The following is a 23,740-nucleotide window of genomic DNA, read 5'->3' as shown; positions in this document are numbered from 1 at the left end:
CTAGAGCGCCAAGAAACCAATTGGTGTACGTGCGCGGTACCAAATCTTTTTTAATAATAATAATAAAAATAATTTTAATAATAAAATAGGGAAATAGTCAAGGGTGGCATGGTGTCACTTTGACACCCCCCTGAATAGTGCTGGTGTGCACATGTGGCATACATACATGCCCTAAGGGCATGTATGTTTGTCACATGGCACAGGTGTAAATGCACATATTTGCATTTACATAGGAATTCCTTCTTTACCACCAACTCTTAGTTTTATATTAAAAAGTTGGAAATGTACATTTCTATGCTGTATTTTATCCTTGATTGTATGTAAATGTAAATCTCTATTCTGTATTTTATCCATGATTGTATGTAAATGTATCTAATTGTTCAACTTTTTATGTGGATCTCATTTGAGTTCCGAAACCATAAATTAAAGAAACTTGAAACTTGAAACTAATAGTTGGTGGTAAATAACAAATCCTTTCAGCCCAGAAGCACTGTTTGAAGTGCTTCCTACATTTCATTTACCGATTCGGTAAATACCGAATCGGTAAATGATGATTCAGTAAATACTGAATCAGTAAATACCGATTTGTTATTTACCGAATCCGTAAATGTGCCCCCTACATAGGAAAAGTCTATTACCGGTCGGTAACGGCCGATTTTGGCTGTTACCGACCGGTAATAGCCTACCTACATCTAGCCCTTTGTGATTTGCCCAGAATCACAGAATGTGGAGTTGACGTTGAGGCTCGAACCTCGGTTTCCCAGCTCCAAGGTCGGCAGTCTAGCGGTGAGACCACATCCTCTCCCCATTGTCTACGGCATATGTGGAGGAATGAAAGAATGTGTCTGCACTTCAATTGGTGGATCATCACCTGCTTCCTTTATTACTGAATATATTATTTAGCCTCAATTTGTGGGTGCCATACTGTAAACTATGTGCTTGCCCTGATGTTGCTGTGATTGTCCATAACGTGCAAGGCCTCACATACCCCCACCTTTGAAGGACTGCCGCTACAGCATTTTTGTAGATTACCGTGCATCATTTATAGATTTACACCTTCTCAAAAGGCGGAGGAGCCAACTAATTTTGCAGAGCTGACCTGTCCTTTTGTAGAAATCGACACATTTATTGGATAGTAAATTGCCCTGAATTTAGGAGAAGTGTTGCTTTGTTTGCTGACATGGTATGTATTCAATTTTTGTAAAGGCTGGCTCTTATTTACTGACTTAAAAACATACCTTGACTCATACGGTGTTCAGACGGTTATGGTAAATATGTCAGGAATGTACAGATCAGAAGAAATTGTTTTGAATGTATTCTAGAAATGGATATTTGATAGTGTTGGCTTGGATCTACCAGATTGTCAAGCTCTATTCCATTAGTTGAGATATTTAACAAAGGATGTTTGGAAGAGTTAAGTTCCCTCAAAGAATTGGCAGAAAATTTGACAAAAGGGCGAAGGTGTTTTCATGGGTTTCATGGGCATGGAGAGATTTGAGAACTTGAATGATGGAAAGAAAAAAGGGGGGGGAGGGAGATGAGTATGGAAATGTCCTTAGGAGAATGCCAATGCCAATGAACCCACATTTGGACAGTAAAAAGAGTCATGGAGTCATATCAATGAGACTCGTTAAAGCAATTGGCATTTGTGCCTGTTTTTTCCCTCCTTTTTCCTTTTGAGATTTAAGAGGTGGCACATATGTTTGTCTAGCCTGTTCTGAAAAATGCATTGCACAAGAGCATAATTTCCATGCAAAGTACATTTGGCATTCCTTCATTTACATGACGGAGTGGCTGTTGCAGATGCAAACATATGTTTACCCCTGCACCTGTGCAATGTTGTGGGAGGAGATGTCTGGGCAAAGTGGCCATAAAGGGCTGGGTAACTAAACACTGACCAGGATTGGAATAGATTACGTTCCCTTCCCGGCAGTCATTGGGCGGGGCACAGATGTAACCTGCCCCCCTTTACAAATAAGGCATATGTTGTGCCCCACACAGACTCCACAGTGCAGCAGGAGACACTGTGTCGGGAAACATCCTTTACAACGAAACTTTTACAACGCAGTGCTATTACAACGCAAGTTTTACAACGAAAGCCATTACAACGTATTGCGCTGGGGGGCGCTCTAGGATAGGGAATAGATTTAATTTACTATCCAACACCTTCCCTAGTGTCCACGGGGACTGGAGTTGGAATAGTAAATAAAACTATTCACTATCCAGCACCCCAAAGCACTATGCGTTGTAAAGGTTTGCGTTGTAAAACTGGCGTTGTAACAGCATGCGTGGTAAAAGCATGCGTTGTAACATCATACATTCCACTGTGTCATTATCTCTATAGGGGATTATCAGCCTGCTCTCATGTGCCAGCTATAAAGAAAAAGAGAGTGGTGGGTTGAACCACTATATTTTACTGATCCGTTCTCTCTAAAGCTGATGCCAACTGTGTGAGTTGGAGTAAAGTCTGGAGACAGCAGATTTTGTGGCCATTATAATGCAAAATCCTTTTCTGTTCAACACACAAAACTATCCCCTGCCTAATATTCAATGAGGTTTTCTGTCCTGTAGTAGAAAAAGCCTTTTTTATATGCAGGGTAACTACTAGAGGATACAAAACCTCATTGACTATTAGGCAGGGAATACCTTTCTGTATTTAACTAATTTTATTAGGGAGAGTGTACTCCTCTTCCTATATCTTCAGAGTCTCTCATCCCTTCCTCAGAGTAAGGTTTGTGTATCTTTCTCGGTTTTTTCGTCGATACAACCCTCACCTGCACCAGGACCAACATTTGAGGGGCAATACTGGGGTAAAGGGAAGCCTTGGACCTGGCTCTAGTTTATGGTCGTTTTGGAAGCTTGACTGATTGACAGTTGTGGAAAATGTTCTCAACATTGAAAATTATTTTCTGCTCCGTGACCACACAAATGCAAATGAATAGGACTGATGTCATTTAATTAAAGTCATGTTAGCATTCAGAGAATTCAGTTTTCAGAAATGCATAATTGACAACATATTTTACAATGGTCTATTATTGAGTAAGAAAGCACAATTTCCACATGTTCATTCAAAAACAATCTCTTGTGACACTTCACTGCCTCAAGGCTGAGTAGACAGCCGTTATTGCAAAGTACCCCGTGTAAAGGAAACAGTGGTTTATTTGTCACAGAAAAATTGTGAATTCAAACTCTGGGGTAAGAAATGTATGTGAAATTCAGTAATTCAGTCAGCAATAGTAGCTGCATTCCTTACTTCTGTGTAGTCTAGTCTGAAGTAGTGTGGCTCACTGGTTAGAGGCGGCAGACCCGAGAGCAGAGGACGGCCCGGGACCAGGGTTCGATTCCCGGCGCGGCAGGTTTCTGAACCAGGGTCAGCGGACTCGATAATTCTCTCGCCTCGGTGCCCACTCTGATCAGCGATCACACTCGGCAACTCTGGGCATTAGCTTGCCTCATCTTCACTAACGGCCCCACCAGACCGCCGGGGATGCCTGGTCTCACCCTGGAGATACCCATTAAGGGACCATCTCTCAGGGAAGCCAGGAAGGGTTTCGCAGCGGTCAAAGCGCCTTGGGACCCTCCGGGTAAGTAGTGCGCTATATAAATGCCTATACATTTACATTTACATACACTTCTCCATTTGTTGGACCCCCCTTTATAAAAAAAATACGACACTTCTTTTTACTCAGTGTATTGCTTTCTTGATGCAATTTGCATTATGATAGTTTTCGTCTGCCATGAGTACCTTTCACGTAAAATCAAAAAGAATCCCTTTATTCTGAAGACAATGACTTCTCAAACTACACAATTTGCTTACCTCGGTGATTTCCTGACTGAGGTAATTTCCATTACAATGGATTTTGTCTATGCTCCTTACTATTCTTAATAGGTAATATCAAGGGTTGCTACCTCATGATGTCTTTTTACCATGCCCTGATGATAACCATTTTTGAATCACTCATTGGGTTTAAACGCTGACATTACCTCTAAATCGGACTGTCCTTCCCTCTCTTCCAGGGACAGTGCTTAGTATGAAAAATAATAAGCACTAGTTTATTATGCGCTGGGATGCCCTTGGGTAGCCATGCGCTATATAAGTGCGTATTCATTCAGTTGCTAAAGTTTGTTTCTCAGAAGCTCGCAAGGGCCGGACTGGCCATAGTGGGCCCCTGGCATTCCCCCAGTGGGCTGCCATGGTTTTGGATCCCTGGGGGCCATTTTTGTTACCAGGGGATAGTTTTACAGAATAGCTACAATATTGCCCCCGTAACAAAAGCAGCGACAGTGGTTTTCACGCCCAAGCCCCCCACGGGTGGCCCGACTCAATTGCCAGGACCTGTTTGCACCCCCATCCCGGCCCTGAAGCTCGCAGTCGGCGTTGATCAATGTTCACTCTTGATTCTGCATTCTGGGTGGTTTGGACAGTTACCTATTGCTTGGACAGTTACCTGCTGCTGTGGATACCGTTTCTGGTGCTTACTTTGACCAATAATCTCGCCAGTTACCTTCCTGCCTGCTGTCCCCCCACGCTGCTGCTAGGAACATCGCGGTCGCCGAGCTGGGGGACCACAACTCCCAGGAAGCTCTACGGCACGACCCCGCCCACCGACGCGCCCGGAAGGTGCTTTTAAAGAACGTTGCTCCTTCGGTGGAGCGGGTTGTTTGGACAGTTACCTGTTGCTTGGACAGTTACCTGCTGCTGTGGATACCGTTTCTGGTGCTTACTTTGACCCCTAATCTCGCCAGTCACCTTCCTGCCTGCTGGTCCCTCCCGCTTCCGCTAGGAACATCGCAGTCGCTGAGCGGGGTGACCACAACTCCCAGGAACCTCTACGGCACGACCCCGCCCACCGACGCGCCCGGAAGGCGCTTTTTAAAGAACGTTGCTCCTTCAGTGGAGCGGGTGGTTTGGACAGTTACCTGTTGCTTGTACAGTTACCTGTTGCTGTGGATACCGTTTCTGGTGCTTACTTTGACCCCTAATCTCGCCAGTCACCTTCCTGCCTGCTGGTCCCCCCCCGCTGCCGCTAGGAACATCGCGGTCGCCGAGCGGGGGGACCACAACTCCCAGGAACGTCTACGGCACAACCCCGCCCACCGACGCGCCCGGAAGGCGCTTTAAAAGAACGTTGCTCCTCCCGAGTCGCGGGACGCGCGCGGGCGGTCGCCGGGCTGAGCCCGGTCAGAGGCCACAAGAGGCTGGGCTGGGCCTATCCTCTTATTTTTCTTGGCCGGGACTACTCGAAAGAATCCCTTTATTCTGAAGACAATGACTTCTCAAACTACACCTCTTGCTTACCTCAGTGATTTCCTGACTGAGGTATTTTCCATTACAATGGATTTTGTCTATGCTCCTTACTATTCTTAATAGGTAATATCAAGGGTTGCTACGCCATGATGTCTTTTTACCATGCCCTGATGATAACCATTTTTGAATCACTTATTGGGTTTAAACGCTGACATTACCTCTGAATTGGACCGTCCTTCCCTCTCTTTCAGGGACAGTGCTTAGTATGAAAAATAATAAGCACTAGTTTATTATGCGCTGGGATGCCCTTGGGTAGCCATGCGCTATATAAGTGCGTATTCATTCAGTTGCTAAAGTTTGTTTCTCAGAAGCTCGCAAGGGCCGGACTGGCCATAGTGGGCCCCTGGCATTCCCCCGGTGGGCTGCCATGGTTTTGGATCCCTGGGGGCCATTTTTGTTACCAGGGGATAGTTTTACAGAATAGCTACAATATTGCCCCCCGTAACAAAAGCAGCGACAGTGGTTTTCATGCCCAAGCCCCCCACGGGTGGCCCGACTCAATTGCCAGGACCTGTTTGCACCCCCATCCCGGCCCTGAAGCTCGCAGCCGGCGTTGATCATTGTGCACTCTTGATTCTGCATTCTGGGTGGTTTGGACCGTTACTTTGACCCCTAATCTCGCCAGTCACCTTCCTGCCTGCTGGTCCCCCCCGCTGCCGCTAGGAACATCGCAGTCGCCGAGCGGGGGGACCACAACTCCCAGGAACGTCTACGGCACGACCCCGCCCACCGACGCCCCTGGAACGCGCTTTAAAAGAACGTTGCTCCTCCCGCGTCGCGGGACGCGCGTGGGCAGTCGCCGGGCTGAGCCCGGGCAGAGGTCACAAGAGGCTTGGCTGGGCCTATCCTCTTATTTTTCTTGGCCGGGACTACTCGAACGTTATTCCAGTAAGCTGTCATCCTTCCAATATTGGTATTACTTTCTTTTGTATACACTGCTTGAGCCATCTCATTGCTTGATACCAACTTAGTGGTTTAAAGAGGTTTAATTAGACTTGTATTATTAAGGCTACGTACCATGACCTCACGTGTGCCTAAAGGAAACTCCTCTTCAACAGGAGGGCTAAATAGAGGTACCCTAGACAACTACATCACCAGGGTCACCTCTGAAATAGAAAAAGAAATTGTATTGGCTGAGCGACGCTTGTCTGTCGAGCTTCTTAAACACAAGCGCTCATTCTTGGGCACAATACAATTAGCCTCCTCACCACATTCTAGCAAACAAATAGTAAACGAAGGGCATGATTTATCTAGCAATGATAGTATTCCACTACTCCTGCAGGATAGAACCCCTTCTATCGACATAAACAGTGAACTAAACACAAACCATTCAACCTCTCTTCCGAACTCGACACTAGAGGTAGAAGTTTTATCAGATACTCTCCCACCCATAGCAGAGATCTCCCAAAAAAGAAAATAAACTCCCAAAGAATCATAATCGAGTTCAAGGACCACCAACAAAAAGAAGAAGGAAGGGGAGAGTGGACCTCAAAAAAACAACAATAATCAAACCAATCTTGGTATCTGAGGGAAACCACAGATAGTACACAAAGAGATCTATCCACGACTAGTAAGCTAATTTCTTGCCATAACCTCCCTGATCCTCACTCTAAATGTATACAATTTCAGGTAACAGGTTCAGATCGGTTGGTTAACCCTATTGGGATAAACCAGGTCCACCCTCTCCCGGGGCCACAAAAGGACTTAAATCCTACATTAACAAGCAAACCCTCATTAGGTACTGTGGGATCCACTGGGAATGGAAATAAACCTCGTATTTCTTCCTCATTCTGGAATATAGCAGGTCATTGCGCAAAGTTAACAAATGATGAATGGAATGTCTTTATCCATAAGTTTGAAATCTTAGCATTCCAGGAGTCCTGGTCACTTGATGAGATCCATATAGAAGGGTTTACTTTTCGCCTGCTCAACCATCAACATCGGGCCGCGCAAAAGGAGGACTAACTGTATACATCTCAAACCTCCTTAATACAATTGAAATAACCCCTCTCAAACTGGAGGCACATTTCCAGATTCTTAGTTTAATTCTAAACAAAAGGGATAATTTCCTTATAGTAAACTTCTATAATAATCTCCCTGATGGAGAAGCAGTGACCTTGGTATCCTTAATTCGTTTTCTATTAATATCTAAAATAAGGAAGACAGCTAAAGAGGTGGTAATTATTTGGGGGGGGGGGGGATTTCAACCTGGGACCATGCCCAGTCAGTAATCGTAATATCTGTGGTATTCACGATGAGAGAAATAACCCCATTCCACATTTCAGACACTCAATCCTAGGCAGTTACTTAAATGAAAGCTTGTTTGAACTAGCTCTGGTACAAGCTCATAATTTGGACAATGGAGAGATATTAATGGACCCTACATTTCATGGGAGAGGCCATCAAACCAACATAGATTACATCCTGGTTTCCAATGGAGAGAGGATTATGGATACAGTATTTACCACACATGCAAATGCATTGAGTGACCACTATCCACTCAGCATTTCTTTGCCACTGTTCCATAATCCAAAAAGCAGTCTCTCCACTATTTTAGCACAAAATAATATATCACTGAGTAGGTTAAATGGATATGCGTTAAAATGGGGAAAAGTAGATCCCATAACATTTACTAAGTCAGTGATAGTAAAGGCCTTCCCCTCCATCATGAAATGCTTAGCTCCAGACACTCCGGACCTGAAAGTTATTTCCAATTTTGGTGTGATTATTAACGCTATAAATGAAGCTCTCTGGATTGAAATTAAACATAAATCAAAGAAGAGGAAGGGATGGTTCAATCATGAGTTCACGGCCGCCTATTCAAAATTAAAAACTGCTTTAAGGAAACCAGTCAGGATCCCCCATGAGATAACAAATCTTAGGAAACTATACAATACTGCATTAAAGAATAGGAAAGCTGAGATAAAGAAACAACTCTGGGACCAACTTCATGAAAGCTGCACCCACAAAAATAGTGTCGCTTTCTGGCAAGTGGTCAAGTCCCCTTTTTTAGCTGATAACACTAATTATCCAAAACTAGAGGTGGCAATAGATGAAAAGGATTGGGTCCACCATTTCTCTAGGATGTTTGCGACTGACACAGAGGTTGTCAACCAACAGGAACTAAACCCTCGAGTCCATACAGACACCCCCTATCCCATTGACCTAGAGTTTTCATTGGACCAGGTTGCTCTCGCTTTGAGAGCAAGTAAAAATGGGAAGGCACTGGGTCCAGATGGCGTACCCATTGATCTTTTTAAAGCCCAGATGGACCTCTGGACCCCTCTGCTAACCAGAGTCCTAAACGCATCATGTGCAACAGGCCTTATGGAATCATTGTCTAAATCCATATTAGTTCCTATTTTTAAAAAAGGGGATTGGGGGTCGGTAACCTGCTATGGTCCAATCTCCCTCTTAGACTCGCTTGGTAAGGTGGCGGGTCGAGTCATTCTCGATCATTTGCAGGATTGGGCGGACGATGGCAGGATTATCTCAGATCTATAGTATGGGTTTCGCCAGGGATTGGGGACCATTGACCAGGCCTTAAACCTGTCACTCTTGATAGACAAGTATGTCCACATTAAAAAAGGAGACCTGTACATGGTCTACGTGGACCTATCGTCCGCGTTCAATTGTGTCTTCCATTCCAAACTCTGGTTTCTACTGTTGGATATGAGGGTACCATCGAACCTGGTCAAGTTTCTGAGGGAACTCTATTCAGATGCGACAGCAAGGGTGCGTTACGGGTTGGGAGGAGAGCTAACAACGGAGTTTGCAGTTGAAAAAGGGGTTAGGCAAGGCTGTGTCCTGGCCCCCTTTCTCTTTGCATTATACACCAACGGATTGGAAAGAGAGATGATTAAGGGGTGTCAGGACCTTCCTACAGTCAATAATCGCCCAATTCCCACGTTACTCTACGCAGACGACACTGTTATACTAGCCCATACCCCCCTTGAACTTCAAAAGGGTTTGAATAGATATTCCACATTTATGACAGGCCTTCACCTCAACATCAATATTAGCAAAACCTTTGTTATGAGGGCAGGTACTGGTCACAAACGTAAAATGAGGGACATCTACCTGAAGCAGGAAAAACTAGAGTTCACACAGAAATACCCGTATCTGGGCATAATGATAGATCGTAAACTATCCTGGAAACCCGCTGTAGAAACTAGGAAACTCCTTTTCATAAGAACCACTACAGCCCTGGTTAATTTTTCAAGGAAGCTGGGTAAGAGAGCTCCCCCCGAATTAATTAAGAGCTATGGGCCAGATGTAGGTAATTCATATTTACCGAATCTTAAATACCGAATTTTACCGATTCGGTATTTAAGAGTCGGTAAATATGAAGGGGGGAGATGTAGGTATTACAGATTCTGTAAATACCGAATCGTTAAGATTCGGTATTTACCAAATCTGTAAATACAGAATCGGTATTGCCCATTGATTCCTATGGGCCTTAAAGCCCATAGGAATCAATGGGCAATACCGATTCTGTAATTACAGAATCGGTAAATACCGAATTTTGCAAGGGTGCAGGGGGTGTCACTTTGACACCCTCTAGCACCCCAATTCCGGACTTGTGTGCCATGTGGCACACAGACATGCCCTAAGGGCATGTCTGTCTGTCACATGGCAAGGTGTGCATGCACAGATGTGCATGCACACCTGGATTCGGTATTTTACCACCCAATTGGATTGGGTGGTAAAATACCGAATTTGTAGGGCCTTTGGGACTCAGAAGAGTCCCACCTACATCTGGGAATTACCGAATCGGTAAAAATACCGATTCGGTATTTTACAGATTCTTTAAATTTACCGATTCGGTAAATTTACAGAATCTGTAAAATCTGGCCCCCTACATCTCAAGATGCCAAATACCGGTCGGAAACGGCCGAATTCGGCCGTTTCCGACCGGTATTTGCCACCTACATCGGGCCCGTAAAAGCTAAATGCCTTTCTGTGGCATTATACGGGGCGGGCCTCTGGGGTTTTGTGCCCACGGATAGTATTCAGATGGTGGAAAATATCTTCTTGAGGTACCTTCTCTAGGTCCCTAAGAGCACAAGCACCTTTGCCTGTCACATGGAGTTGAGACTTTCTCATGTAACGGACTTAGCAAAGGTTGAACCTCTTTTACTGTGGCGCCGAATTTGGATATCGGAAAAAGCAACCCTCACACAGTCAATACTTTCTGATTGCTTAGCCATGGAGAACATCCACAAATCCAAGTGGTTGTCGTATGTAAAAAGGTTCCTCAAAGATCTAGGTTGGGAAAAATTCTATTATGATCCCCCCTCAATCCGTGAGGTCCCCAGGAAGGTACTAAAGGCGAAATGTCTCGCACATATTGAAGAACTGAGACTGACAAGTGAGGTTACAAAAACCATCAGTTGTACACAGCCTGATGATTCAAACGACAGCCGCCATGCAGCCTTACCTCACTTATAACATCACGAGCTATGATCGCTTTCTTCTGGTTAGGTTTAGGATGAACCTTTTCCAACGACTGGTTGCATTCCCAACTCGAAACAACTGGGTTAAAGATCTTCTGCTATGTCCTTGTGACAACACATTTAAACAGTCGACTATACACACTATTCTTTTTTGTAAGTTTCACAATGATTTCAGAAAAAAATGGCTTATTCCACTGCTACAGCAAACAGGTTATAGAAAATGTCGTCCGGCACTACTGTTTTTGCAGCGCTTGGAGGGAGAACGGTTGGTCTACACAATAGTTAATTTTCAGAAATGTATTGTCCGTCACCGAATGAATTTAGACTGAATTTCCCCTCTTTGGGTCTGTGTATTTTTAAATATAAAAAGGCGTTTTTTCTTTTTATCATAATGTTATAAACTTGTAAATTTCAAACCCATTTATTCTGGATGCTCCGAGGCACCTTATTTAAACGATTGTAAGTTGCAAATATAATAGTTTTTATTCTCAGTTCACAAAAGAGAACGTTTTTAAAATAATATCATTTTCTTTTTAACTGTATAATTGATGTCATAAAACCTGAAGACATATCTAAACAATTCTACTTCTTCCACAAACGTTTTTAGGTTGTATAATACATACTCCTGTGGAATGACATCATTGAGATTGGTCTCATATTTTAAATTGTAAATATTGTACTTTTATCTCCAAGTATGTTTTTTTTTTTTTTACTGTATAGTACTGTATAGAACTGTTTTATTGTATGCTTTTATGATTTTGCAACTTAATATCGAAATAAACCTAAATTGAATTGAATTGAATTGATTCTGCATCTGGCCTCTTTCTTCCTCCACGTCACACTCCACGCCCCTTCATTTCACTTTTGCAGGTTCCTTTATACCCCTGATTTCTTCCTTGGTCACTGTTTTTCTATTTTTCTCTTCCAATCCTTTGTTCCCTTTTTTTTCTTTTTTTTGTCGGTCCACAAAAATGTGTGCTAATGGCCCCCACCCGCAACTGCCAATTCAAAGTAAGCACTCACTGGGGCTCTCTTCAGACGCAGTTCCAGGACTTGTTTCAGGGTTCTTGCTGTATATTTACCAACGGCTATTCAATTAGCTATTCATGCTTTGATTGTTTTTCTTCACTGTTTTCGTGTTTGACACACTCGAGCACTGCACCACCACCTCACTTTTATGCAGCACGTGTGTTACATAATGTATGTTTTTAAAAATAAATTCCTACATATCTGCTATTGAAGCGTTTGACTCATTTATATATGCATGTCTTATGGATATTTAATAAAACTCATGTTCCCCAATCTAATTTCAGGCCTTTTGGGGCATAATTCACGTGTCCCTCAAAGTGTGTAATCACAAATATTCTATGACACTGCTCAAAAACATCTGATTCCTTTACATGTGTGTATTGCTCAAATATCAGGTTGGTATTTATTTACAAAGTGCTTTAATACATGCACTGGGGTATCCTAGATTTCCACAATTGAACAGTGGGCCCTCAGTTACAATTTAGTGCCTGTCCTCCCTCTTGTATTTGATTAAGGATCAGAGTCAACAAATCTGAAATTCACTATACCAATAGATAGTGACTCCCAGCACTTACTTGCCTTTTCAGTTTTCCTCTTTGTAAAGGGCTAAACATTGTGGGCCTTATTTATGAAGGCCTTGCGTCAGTTTTGCGCCGCAGTTGCGTCACTTTTTGTGACGCACCAGCGGTGTAAAAAATGAGCCTCGTTGCCCCATACTTAAAAAATGACGCATCTAGATAGATGCGTCACTTTTTAAACCATTGCGCCACATTATACCTGCGTCAGGTATAATGTATGCAGAGGGGGCGATCCTCTGCAAAAAGCCTCGTAATAGTGACGCAGTGAAATCTATGAGATTTCACTGCGTCACTTTTAGGACGCTGTTGCGTCAAAATCTTGCGCCTGCCTCACAGCAGGCGTAAGACTGACGCAAGCCCTTTCACATGGGGCTTTCCCCATGTGAAAAGACACATTGCTGGAGTTGCGTCACTTTTGTGACACACTCCAGCAATGCGTCACTTTTGCGCTTACAGATACGTCAGAAATACTGACGTATCTGTAACTCCTTGCGACATGCTGCGTCATACATTAAATATGACGCATCAGGAATGTCGTAAGGAGTGCGCAGTGAAAAGTGACGCATCGCTGTTTTCACGCAGCGATGCGTCACTTTTCATAAATGAGGCCCTGTCTGTTTACTTGCTGTGCATGGCCGGTTCTCTACCATACATATCACATTCTTAGTTTCATTCGTCATACTGCTGAATGGCCTAGGCTAGGTCACCTTGACTGTCTGGCACACTGTACTCTACTGCAGATTTAACATGAGCTACAAAATGTCCATCCACCAAGCTTGGTATGCTCATGCTGTCATTGGTACTACACACATTCCTGTTGTTGTGGTGTTGTGCCACAATGGCATGAAATGTCTCTGCTTGTCTAGACTTGCCTTTGCCCTATAATCAGTCTCTGGCAAAGGAGGCAGAGTTTGGTCCTGCATGACGTTTTCTGGCCTGTGGCTTACTGGTTAGCAGCTGGACTATTCTCTAGATATTCTATGAAATGATGGGCCCGATTCACAGAACTAACTTAAGACAAAATCCCAAACTTACTACTTTTGGTATTCACAGAAGTTAGGATTTTGTCTTAAGTTTGTCTTAAGACAAACTTAAGACAGACTTAAGTTAGGATTTTGTCTGAAGTCTGTCTTAAGTCTGTCTTAAGACAAACTTAAGACCAAATCCTAACTTCTGTGAATACCAAAAGTAGTAAGTTTGGGATTTTGCCTTAAGTTAGTTCTGTGAATCGGGCCTGGTATCTCCAGCCTTTATGTTCTGGACCTTTTCACTAGCTATGTGCTTGATTTTTGCTGCTCAGAGCTGGTTCACCCGTATTATGTTCAGGATCTCCCCAAAATGCAAGGAACTTAAAAGGACTACAGGGATATCTGCAGATTGTAATGCCAAGATCTGATTTCATGCCAAATTCTCAAGGCATCATTGTTGTGACTCTCCGTAGCGTAACCGAACCTAAGCGGTCAGTGGCATTAAAGTCTGTCAAGGGGTGGAATCTAATGAGTTCTGTTGTGTCCTCTTCTTGATTGCCTGAAGAAAGGGCGACTCTCATAAGTTTTCATAGTGCCACCCAGCACTGAATAGTACATGTGAAAGGTGTCAAGTGTCTCAGATGATGCAAGATAGAAGAAAAAACACAAGATAAATAGCCTCATTAGCAATTTTGCAAGTCTTAACTGAAGATCAATGCTAGTGTTATTTTCCTCCTGTGCTGATATTTCATGAATACCATTGTTTCATGACGAGCTCAGCTCGTCATGAGTGTACGAGAGGTGTACCTCATGACGAGCTGAGCTCGTCATGAGCGTCGAAGGGGTTAATACTGACATTATTAGCAATGCTTCAGTGTCCCTCTGACATCAGGGAAGAGAAAAGAGCAAAGCAAAATAATCCAAAAGAGCATCCACTAGAAGCTCCAATTACCAGAAGTAAGAAACAGCAATATAAATGGCACAAGGAAGTGAGCGATGGGACAAAACATAAGCGAATTAATGTGTTGTGATGCAGCCATCACTTGGAAATGTTACCTTATGGATGAATCAAAGAGTAAGTGACACCGCAGAAAAGACTCTACTTCTTCTTGGATCGAGAATCTCAGAAAACTTTCTATGCGTAGACTACCAGCTTCAGAAGGGCAGGTTATAAGGCTTGTCCGTACCCCTTTCCTGAAATTCATCGGGTTCCTTTGTCATACAAAAAAGGGTGATCATGAGTGTGGAGATGCCAGTGAGGTTCTGTCAGTGTAGACACCCAGAAGCATATTTACAAGCCCCTATTGCCACAGGCACGTCACTTTTAGTGATGTTCCTGTGGTGATATGGGCTTTGCCGTAATTACAAGGCAGCATTACGCCACTTAACATGGCATAATGCTGCATTGTAAATAAGGTACTCTTTCATGCTATGCTTCGTGTGAAAGGGGCGGGCAATGGGTATTGTGGTGGGCGTTCCATTGCAACACCCATTGATTTTGATGTGGCCCCATATTTACAAGGGTGGTGTAAATATGGGACAGCACCAAACTGAAGACCAGGGAAAACCTGGTCTTACCGTGGCAAAATGAGGAGAAATTGTTAATTTCTCCTTGTTTTTTCTGTTTCCATGTGTGCAGCACACATGAAAACAGCAAAGCGCCATCGGTTGTTTATGTGCTGGAAGGTGGCCCTTCCTGCACATACAAAATGATTAAAAAAGATGAGGTTTTGCAACTTCTATGTGTGCTGAATTAAGCAGCACACATAGAAGTTTCAAGATGCCATTTCAGATTGTTTATGTGCAGGAAGGGAGACCTTCCTGCACAGAAACAATCATTCCCCTCAATGCAAGCACCCTTGAACTATGGTGCAAGGGTGCTTGCATTGGCTCTAGGCAGCTAAATTACCACCAGCGCAGGGGGAAACACAAGGCTGCACCGTATTCTTATAAATACGGTGCAGCCGTGCATTTCAGAAGTGGTGGAGCACGGCCTTATGCCTAGCAGGCTATCGCCATGCTCCGCGACTTCCTTGTAAATATGACCCCTAATGTTTTACATAGTGCAGCTACCTAAGAAAAGTGCTCATTCCTCTTAAAGCTTATGAACTCTTATGTACAGCTACCTGCACCGGTACAGTTCTAGGGCCAGATGTAATAAGTGAGAAACTCTTCCTACTGCTCAAGTGTTTATATCATCCCACTAGAATACACCAGTTAATGCATATCTGCATTCAGGAAAAGGTTGAAACGTTCAAAGCCCCCTTTTGATTGAGGAAAACATACTGAATCTTTGTATATATTTTTGTACCAGCATATGCTCTTAACAATCATAATAATAATCTGCACATTATTTTTCTGCTCCGCAGAGTAATAGTGATGCTGTGAGATTACCAACTTAGATTATTTCTAAAATACCATACTCACCTGGGTCAAAAACATTTTTTTTTCAATAAGCTGGTAATCCTCTGCTGAGGATTAGGACTTAGTCTACCGTAAAATATAATTTACCTGTACACCTTTTTCTTACCAAACTTTAACACTTTAGTGCTTGATTTTCTCTGGTCGATAGACCAGGTTGTTCTAATTTATTTGAATGACCATAGACTCGGGAGAGTTTTAAAACCTTTATCTGTGCAATATTTTGTGAGTCAAATACCAATACATGTCAATCACCAACTTCTCAAGAAGAAAAATAATGATCAGCACTCGTAACTCCTATTTAGTTAGAAGAACGACCGTGGGCTCCGCCAGCTTCAAGAGAGTAAGCCTTACTAAATAGGATTTACGAGTGCTGATTGAACGAAAGAAACCTGACGGACACGTTTAAATCCTCTGTAGGTCTAAAGCTTTTGGTACGATTTGGAGAAACTAGACGATTCTGCTGAAAGTTACTTCAGAAATCCACATCGTGATCTAACCGTTAGGGACGAAAATTACTCAGAATTATCCGACAGTCCTATTTTGGAAACTCGTTTAAGATTAGAAGACCTGTTGGATACCTGTCCCATTAATTGGACAACTAACTGCTACACACTGTACAGGGGTCTTCATGTATATCCTTTCTGTCCTGAAGATGGTCTCAACATTTCATTTATAGAGACCGAAATGTCGACCTACGCTCTTTCTTCCTGAAATTAAATTATCAAATTGCAACATAGAAGAAAAGCGTTTACAAAGGTTACAATGAAGTTGTTTGATTTCTAATATATGCACTTCTTGTATTCCTGTTGATATACTTTCAGTACCCTTTTCATGATTTATAACACATAAAAAATACAACTTTTTTACATACACCTGTGTTCTTTCTCTTTCTTATGTTTGGATCACACAGTGTGACTATATCAAATGTATTCATTAATAATAACTGTTGAATTTATTTACAGACTGTCATTTATGTGGGTCTTAGATTAAAAACATTTAAAATATCCAAACTATATAATCAAAATCCCTTGAAGGTATTTCTTCCCATTTATCTCTTTGCCCAAACCCTCAAGGGTATATTGGGTTGCTCACTGTGTTATATTTCATAACACATAAGAGCCTCTTCCTCGCTAATTGAGTTACTGAAGTAGCAGAAGACCGGGCTCTTCAAACATGGCGGCGGGGGCCACATACCTACACCCCTGCTCAAGTTCCTGGATACCCTCATGGGTGATGAGTGTGCTATACAAATCAATAACATAACATAAAAGTGATCCAATTCCTCATATATTTCTTTTCACAATGGTCATCACATAAACTTATCAAAAATATCAAGTGACCCCTTGTGTGCCCGAAAACCCAGCATTCGGGTCACAAAACATTCATACATGATCCTGCGACTCAGTATTTGGAAGGGATGCCCTAGACACACCCCTTCAAATTACGGACTCGAAAACCCTATTTTGCAACTTAGTAATAGTTTGCTGAGAACTTTTTTAGCAGTTGCAAATGGCCCGATTGTACATCTGGCCCAAAGGGTCTGATGTACGACCATTACCTTTTGTTACAAGCAAATTGCGATTTGGAGCAACTTGCAATTAGGGAGTAATAATGTGACTCAAACGCATTTAGGAATTCCCAATGGTGTTGCAAATGGCCTACCTCATTAATATTCATGAGGTATTTTGCAATTTGCAACCCACTGGAATGGCCTGTAATCATAGGGATGGTGTCCTGCTGGTGTTAGCAGACCACCATGTCTGTGATTGTTTTTTTAAATAAAGCTATTTTTTCTGAACTGCAGCTAGTTTTCTTTAAAGGAAAACAGGATGCATTTAAAAAAAGAAGAATGAGCTGTGGCACGCGGCACAGACAAAACTGGGGTGGAAGGGTGTAATTACTAAGCTTACCCCGCTTTGGGACGCTAAGGCGCTAGGACAATTGAAAAGTAGTAAAGGGTTTACACAGTGGGACAACATAGGGATATCTACGGTAGGAGACCTATGGGACAAGGGAACTGTACTGCCGTTCTGAAGTCTTCGGCAGCAGTATGACCTAGGTCCCAACGAAACCTATAGATATATACAAATACGGCACGCACTGCTACATGCATTACCTCCGGGCGCTGACGTCCCGGAATCCTCACCACTAGAGGATAGACTACTCACGGACTACATGCAATGTAGCGCCACTTCCCTTACATACAAGAAACTACTGAACAATCTAGTTGACCCTACGCTGAAACTGCGTGAGAGATGGGTGGAGGAACTGGGTGACATGGATGAGGCTGAATGGAACGAGGCGCTGGCATCGCCAAGGGAGGTGGGCATTTCCATGAAGCTTAGGCTAGTACAATTGAAAATCCTGCACCGTGTATATTATACGAGAACCACACTACATAAGTTACAAAGAGCTCCACATCCATACTGTCTTTGGGAATGCGGGGAGGAGGGTACGTTCCTGCACACTCTCTGGGACTGCCCCCAGATTACCACCTATTGGCGTCAGGTAATACGCACAATGTCGCAAGCACTGCAAATATCTATACCTCCTGAGCCGCGTAAGTGTCTCCTGAACATTTGGGATCCAAATGACCTATCTAGGCATGGTCAGATATGGGGTACATTGGCAATTATGGTGGCAAAACGAGACATAGCACAAAAATGGGGCGCACCTGACATTCCTACGTTGGCACAATGGAGCAGGAACCTGGACCTGATAATGTTTACAGAGCGAGCAGTGTACGTAAACAGAGCCTGCCCGCATAAATGGAATAAGGTCTGGTCGCCATGGAATAAGTATAGAGGGGACCTGTGTGATCCGTTGCCAGAAGATGATAGTGACAGCTCGGACGAGGAGCTAGAAGGGGATTGAAACTGAAGGTACTACTCTGTTGCCTGTAATAGAATGAAAGGGGTGACTGCACACTAGAATGCAATAATTGTAATTTGTGGTAATGGAACAAGATGTCCTTCTACACCTTGTGGAATTTTGGTTGTGTGATATGTTAACGTGTAGGTTGGTTTACAGGTTTAAAGTAATTACAGTTAACACAACAAAATTTAAAAACTCATGGACCTTAGAATGATCCAATGCAGAAACGATTTGAACTATGTACACCTTAGTCTGAAATGCGGCCGGACCCCAGGGTTGTCGGTTGAACGGCTGCGTTGATACAAACGACGCCGGACATATTACGATACAACGCGGCCGGCCCGTGGGATTGTAGGCCAGATGCTGTGTTATTATGGAAGTGTACAATAAAGGTTTTTAAAAAAAAAGAAAAAAAAAAAAGAAGAATGAAATGTTTCATTTTCCTTTTTAGGTCGAGCCTAGCGGCAGCGTGCATACACTGCTCCCTCTGTGAGGCATGCTGCAATAGAGTATGCAGTGGAGGCTCCACCCACTCTCCGCCCATATTTTTAATTGGCTTGTGTCATTGTCCTTCATAATCGCTGGCTTCTGATTCATTATGAGGCTTGTTAGTTCCTCCTTGGCACCGCCTTGTCTCCATTTGTTACCGCCCATAAGGACTGGACCTTTTACTGGCTTGTTACACAGTCTTTTCTAGTGGGTGAGCACTATTTTCGTTATTGAAATTGATAGGTACAATGGCGGCTGCTTATTTTGTTATATTTGCATTGGTGTGCTCACTTTAGGGACACCGAGCTCAGTTTACATTGTAGGTTCATGAAAAGTTTGCTGTTGACCGCGCTACCCACTTCAGGGACACAACACTCTGTTTATCATTATTTTTTTAACTTTAATACTGAGCACGGCGCCTGCTTTAGGGATACCGCGCTCGTTATTATTGTTATTATTTTTTTTGTAACTTTAATACTGAGCGCTGTGCCAGCTTCAGGGACACCATGCTCTTTCTTTTTTTTAAACTATTGTAAATGCTTGTTTCTGTATTTGTCTGTGTGCCAGGCTTTGAATATATTCTCTGATACTGATTAATCGTGCCTATCCCACTAGCAGGTGCCATCCTGATGAATATGTCAAAGAACCTCTGTGAGGTCAGGAGGCCGAATGGCCTTTTCCTCTGTGGGCGCAGGATCACAATCTGATTGCGCTGGAAGTCACATTAGAAAAGACTTTCTGCCCTCAGCACTTCTTTGGACTCAGTTAAAGCTACTTCTCCAGCCCCTCAAAACAGGAAGTACAATCTATTGCCGTGGAAGAGGTGTGGCGCAGTGGCAAGGATACCTGACTCCGGACAACAGCATTCACGGTTCTATCCCTGGCGCCGGTGGCAGGTTAGCAGGTTAGCCCAGCATCATGTAACTCTGGGCAATAGCTGGCTTAATCTTCCCGATGGCCCCCAGCGCCGGGACACCACTTTGGAGGTAGCTGCGTGCTTTACAAATACTAGTATTTCATATTTATTTCATTGCTGCAAAGAAACAGGAGCCGGGCCTGGACTCCGCAGCCTCATTGAAAGCTATCAGCCCCCAACTGAAGCGTTCAGTGTAGCGAGACTTTCAGAGTTTCTTCTGGAAGGAATGAGGAAGAATGCCATTACCCACAGCCTAGGCCAGCTAAACGATGTTATCAGAATTCCGTTGTCCTCCACATTGCCACCTCAATCAGGCTGATTCTTAATTTAGCTGCACTGCAGCCATTGTCCAGTGGCGGCCTTAGGCATGTGCAAGATGTGCACCTGCACAGGACCACCAAACACCAGGGGCCACTATATATATATATATATATATATATATATATATATATATATATATATATATATATATATATATATATATATCCTTAATATAATAATCCTCTGAGGGTGGATACATATTTGCGTGGCTGCCCCTGGCAGGGATTTGGCGGCCTTCTGCTCTGTTCCACTTCCAAATACCCTGACCCCACCCCCTCTTCACTGGCCTCTGTGCTTCGCCCCGCCCGGACCCCTCCTCCGGGGCCCCCTACCTACGCTCCCTGCCCAGGGCCGCCATGAACCTAGAGCTGCCCCTGCATTGTCAGGTTTAATCTGTCCGTAGGAGAAATAAGTGCTGGTGTATTCAAAAAGCCTCAGCTCCACATATGACTAAGAAGCTACAGTAACGCACAGGAATGGCCTTGGAATAGAAATAAACTCCTGTGAGGAGAAGCACTTGCCTCAAAGTGAGAGTGCACATTGCAAATACAAACAATCTGCTGCCAATGCCGATGTTCAACAGACTTGGGAGCATAAAAAAACAGACGTTTCAAATGCAATAGGTCTCGCATTAACGCCAGTTTAACCCCTTCCATGCTGATGACGGCTGGGAGCCGTCATGGCACACAGTGCTCGTGTGCTGATGACGGCTCCCAGCCGTCGTGACCACGCCCGCGATCGGAATGTGGCGCACAAGAGCGGAATTCTGGCCGCGGGCAAGGGGTTAAGCTATTGGCATTGTCAATGACAATGCCTTTTACTTATGTTTTGGAAATGAAAACAAAAATAAAAGGCATCGCATCACCATTTACAATGTCAATAGCTCAAACTCGCGTAAATGCAAGACCTATTGCATTCAAATGCTTGTTTAAGCGCAGGCAATCGTCACATGAACCACTGCCTCGCCCTTAAAAAATGGTGAGACCCACATTCACAAAGGGGAAGGGGCCTCTTGGGGACCCCTTCACGTTTACGAATGGGTTTTCAGCTCCTTAACGGAGTAGGTAAAATATGAATGTTTTGCACCTGCATTCTGGTCGCAAAACATTCATACATGTCACTGCGACTCGCAGTCAACCTCTTCCCCCTTTGTGAAAGGGGGCGCCAATATTGTGTAAAAGCTACTCTTCAAAAATGAAAAGGTAGCTTTTTATTTTTAATGTTGAAATGCACCCCATTTTCTTTAAGAAAAACGGGCTGCATTTCTATTAAAAAATGACTTAATTTAACAAACAATCACAGATATGGTGGTCTGCTGTCCCCAGCAGGCCACCATCCCTGTGAACACAGGCCATTCCCAATCGGTCGCCAATTGCGATCTACCTGCGATGTATTGCATGAATATTGATGAGGTAGGTCATTTGCGACCCTATTGGGAATCGTTAAATGTGTCTGAGACACATTAATACATTTCATTTTCTGAGGCTTTAATTGTGAGTCGCAAAAAATTGCAATTAGAGACTCACAAAATGAAATTATCTTACATCTGGCCCTTAGTTTCCTTTCTCCTGGTGTGTTGGTCAGTTTAAAACAACATTTGGTCATTTACACATTATAGGACAGTAAACAAAATTAAAGTAATAAAAATACAATCTAAATGACTTGCCTTTTTATATTTATTATTTTATTTGTCTACTTATTATTTTATTTGTCTATCGCGTGAAAACTTCAGAAAAAAGCCCAAGATGTGGTTCTTCGACTAAGGCTCACAGAAACCCAGCACCAGGAGACCTCCGGGGCGACAAGCCGCACTCTACAAAAAAACACTGATTGATTGATTTCTGTTTGAGGAAATGGTACATCTTTGAACAGAAAGATTTTATATAGCTGCCAGATAATGATATGTAACATAGTTCGGCGTTTGCGAACGCTTTAGTGCTAAATGGTATGTATGAAAGAAATCTGCGTGCAAAATAAGGAATCGCAAAATTTGCGATTCCTTATTTTGCGATTGCATTTAAGGAATCGCAACTATTGCGATTCCTTAAATGCAATTTAAGAAACATTATAAAAATACTATTTGGCCTTAAGGAATCGCAAATTACCACCAACTTCAAGTTGGTGGTAATTTGCGAATTCCTTGAAAAATTCACTTTTTTGCATTTTTCAAAGTGCAATGTGTAGCACATACATGCCATTAGGGCATGTATGTGCGCCACATGTGCCCCCATGCTAATTTCAGGGGTGCAACAGGGTGTCCTTTGGACACCCCTGCACCCTGAAAGTATTCCTTAATTGCGATTCGCAATTTGCCAATCGCAATTAAAGAATACTAAGAAATCGCTAAAAAATTGCGATTTTGTACATACATCCCTATTTGCGATTCTCAAATAGCGATTTCTAAAAAATCGCTATTCGAGAATCGCAAATCAGGTTGTTGATACATATGGCCCATTGTGACAAAAATAAACAGCCGGTGGAGTCCTATATTGCAGTGTATGCAATGTAAGATATAAACAGTACAGTTGGAGGAGAAAATACAATAGCAACATGAACCTGAAGGACATGCATTCCCAGGGCAGAGTCTAGAAAAATACTGAGGGTAGGCAGACTTTGGAACACTTCTTGATGGCTGGAAGTGAGGTTTGGGATTGAGAAAAGAAAATAAGATTTAAGGGTTGTTATGAATGCTTATAGGGTAGAAGTATTCTGAATTTAGGTATGAGGGTATTCCAATGCAGGAGATCTAGTGTGAAGAGGTTCAGAAGAGTTTGGACACTGGTAGAAGAGGCAGGTGGCAGAATGCAGTGATCAAGATGGCAAGCAGTGGGAGAAGGTTCAGCAAGCAGAGAAAGGATAGTGTGTGAATGCACTTGACGCCCAAGGAGAGAAGTTTGAACAGAGCTTTCTCACCTCTCTGTAACATTAAGTGACTGGTGGGCTGACATGGCTGTGGATTTAAACAGCCTTAAATTGCGTAGATGTATCTATACAGGAGTTATTTGTATAGTGCTAAGAGTTGTGGAATGGCAGCAAAGCGCTTTATACAGGGTCAGATGCAAAAATACAGTCAACAGATAATTGGAGGGGTTGCTAGGCTCTGAGAGTTGAAGAGTACCCCTCTGAGAGTGGAAGTAGAGGACACTTTATACGTTAGGACTATGCCTATCATCTAAGACAAAAATGAAGGAAAAAAAGCAAAAAGAGTGAAGTTAGGACATGCTGCACCTGCTGCACTGTTCCCATATGTTTCACAGATGCTGGTCATGTGCCTCCTGCTTTAGCTGAACAGTTTATTTACCTGATTCTTTTTCAGTGTCTAGCTTTCAAATATATGAGATATTTCTGATTTGCACAGCAGATAACTGGGACACTCA

Source organism: Lissotriton vulgaris, chromosome 10, assembly GCF_964263255.1.
Source record: "Lissotriton vulgaris chromosome 10, aLisVul1.2, whole genome shotgun sequence".
Taxonomy (NCBI): Eukaryota; Metazoa; Chordata; class Amphibia; order Caudata; family Salamandridae; genus Lissotriton; species Lissotriton vulgaris.
This window is presented reverse-complemented; position numbering follows the sequence as displayed.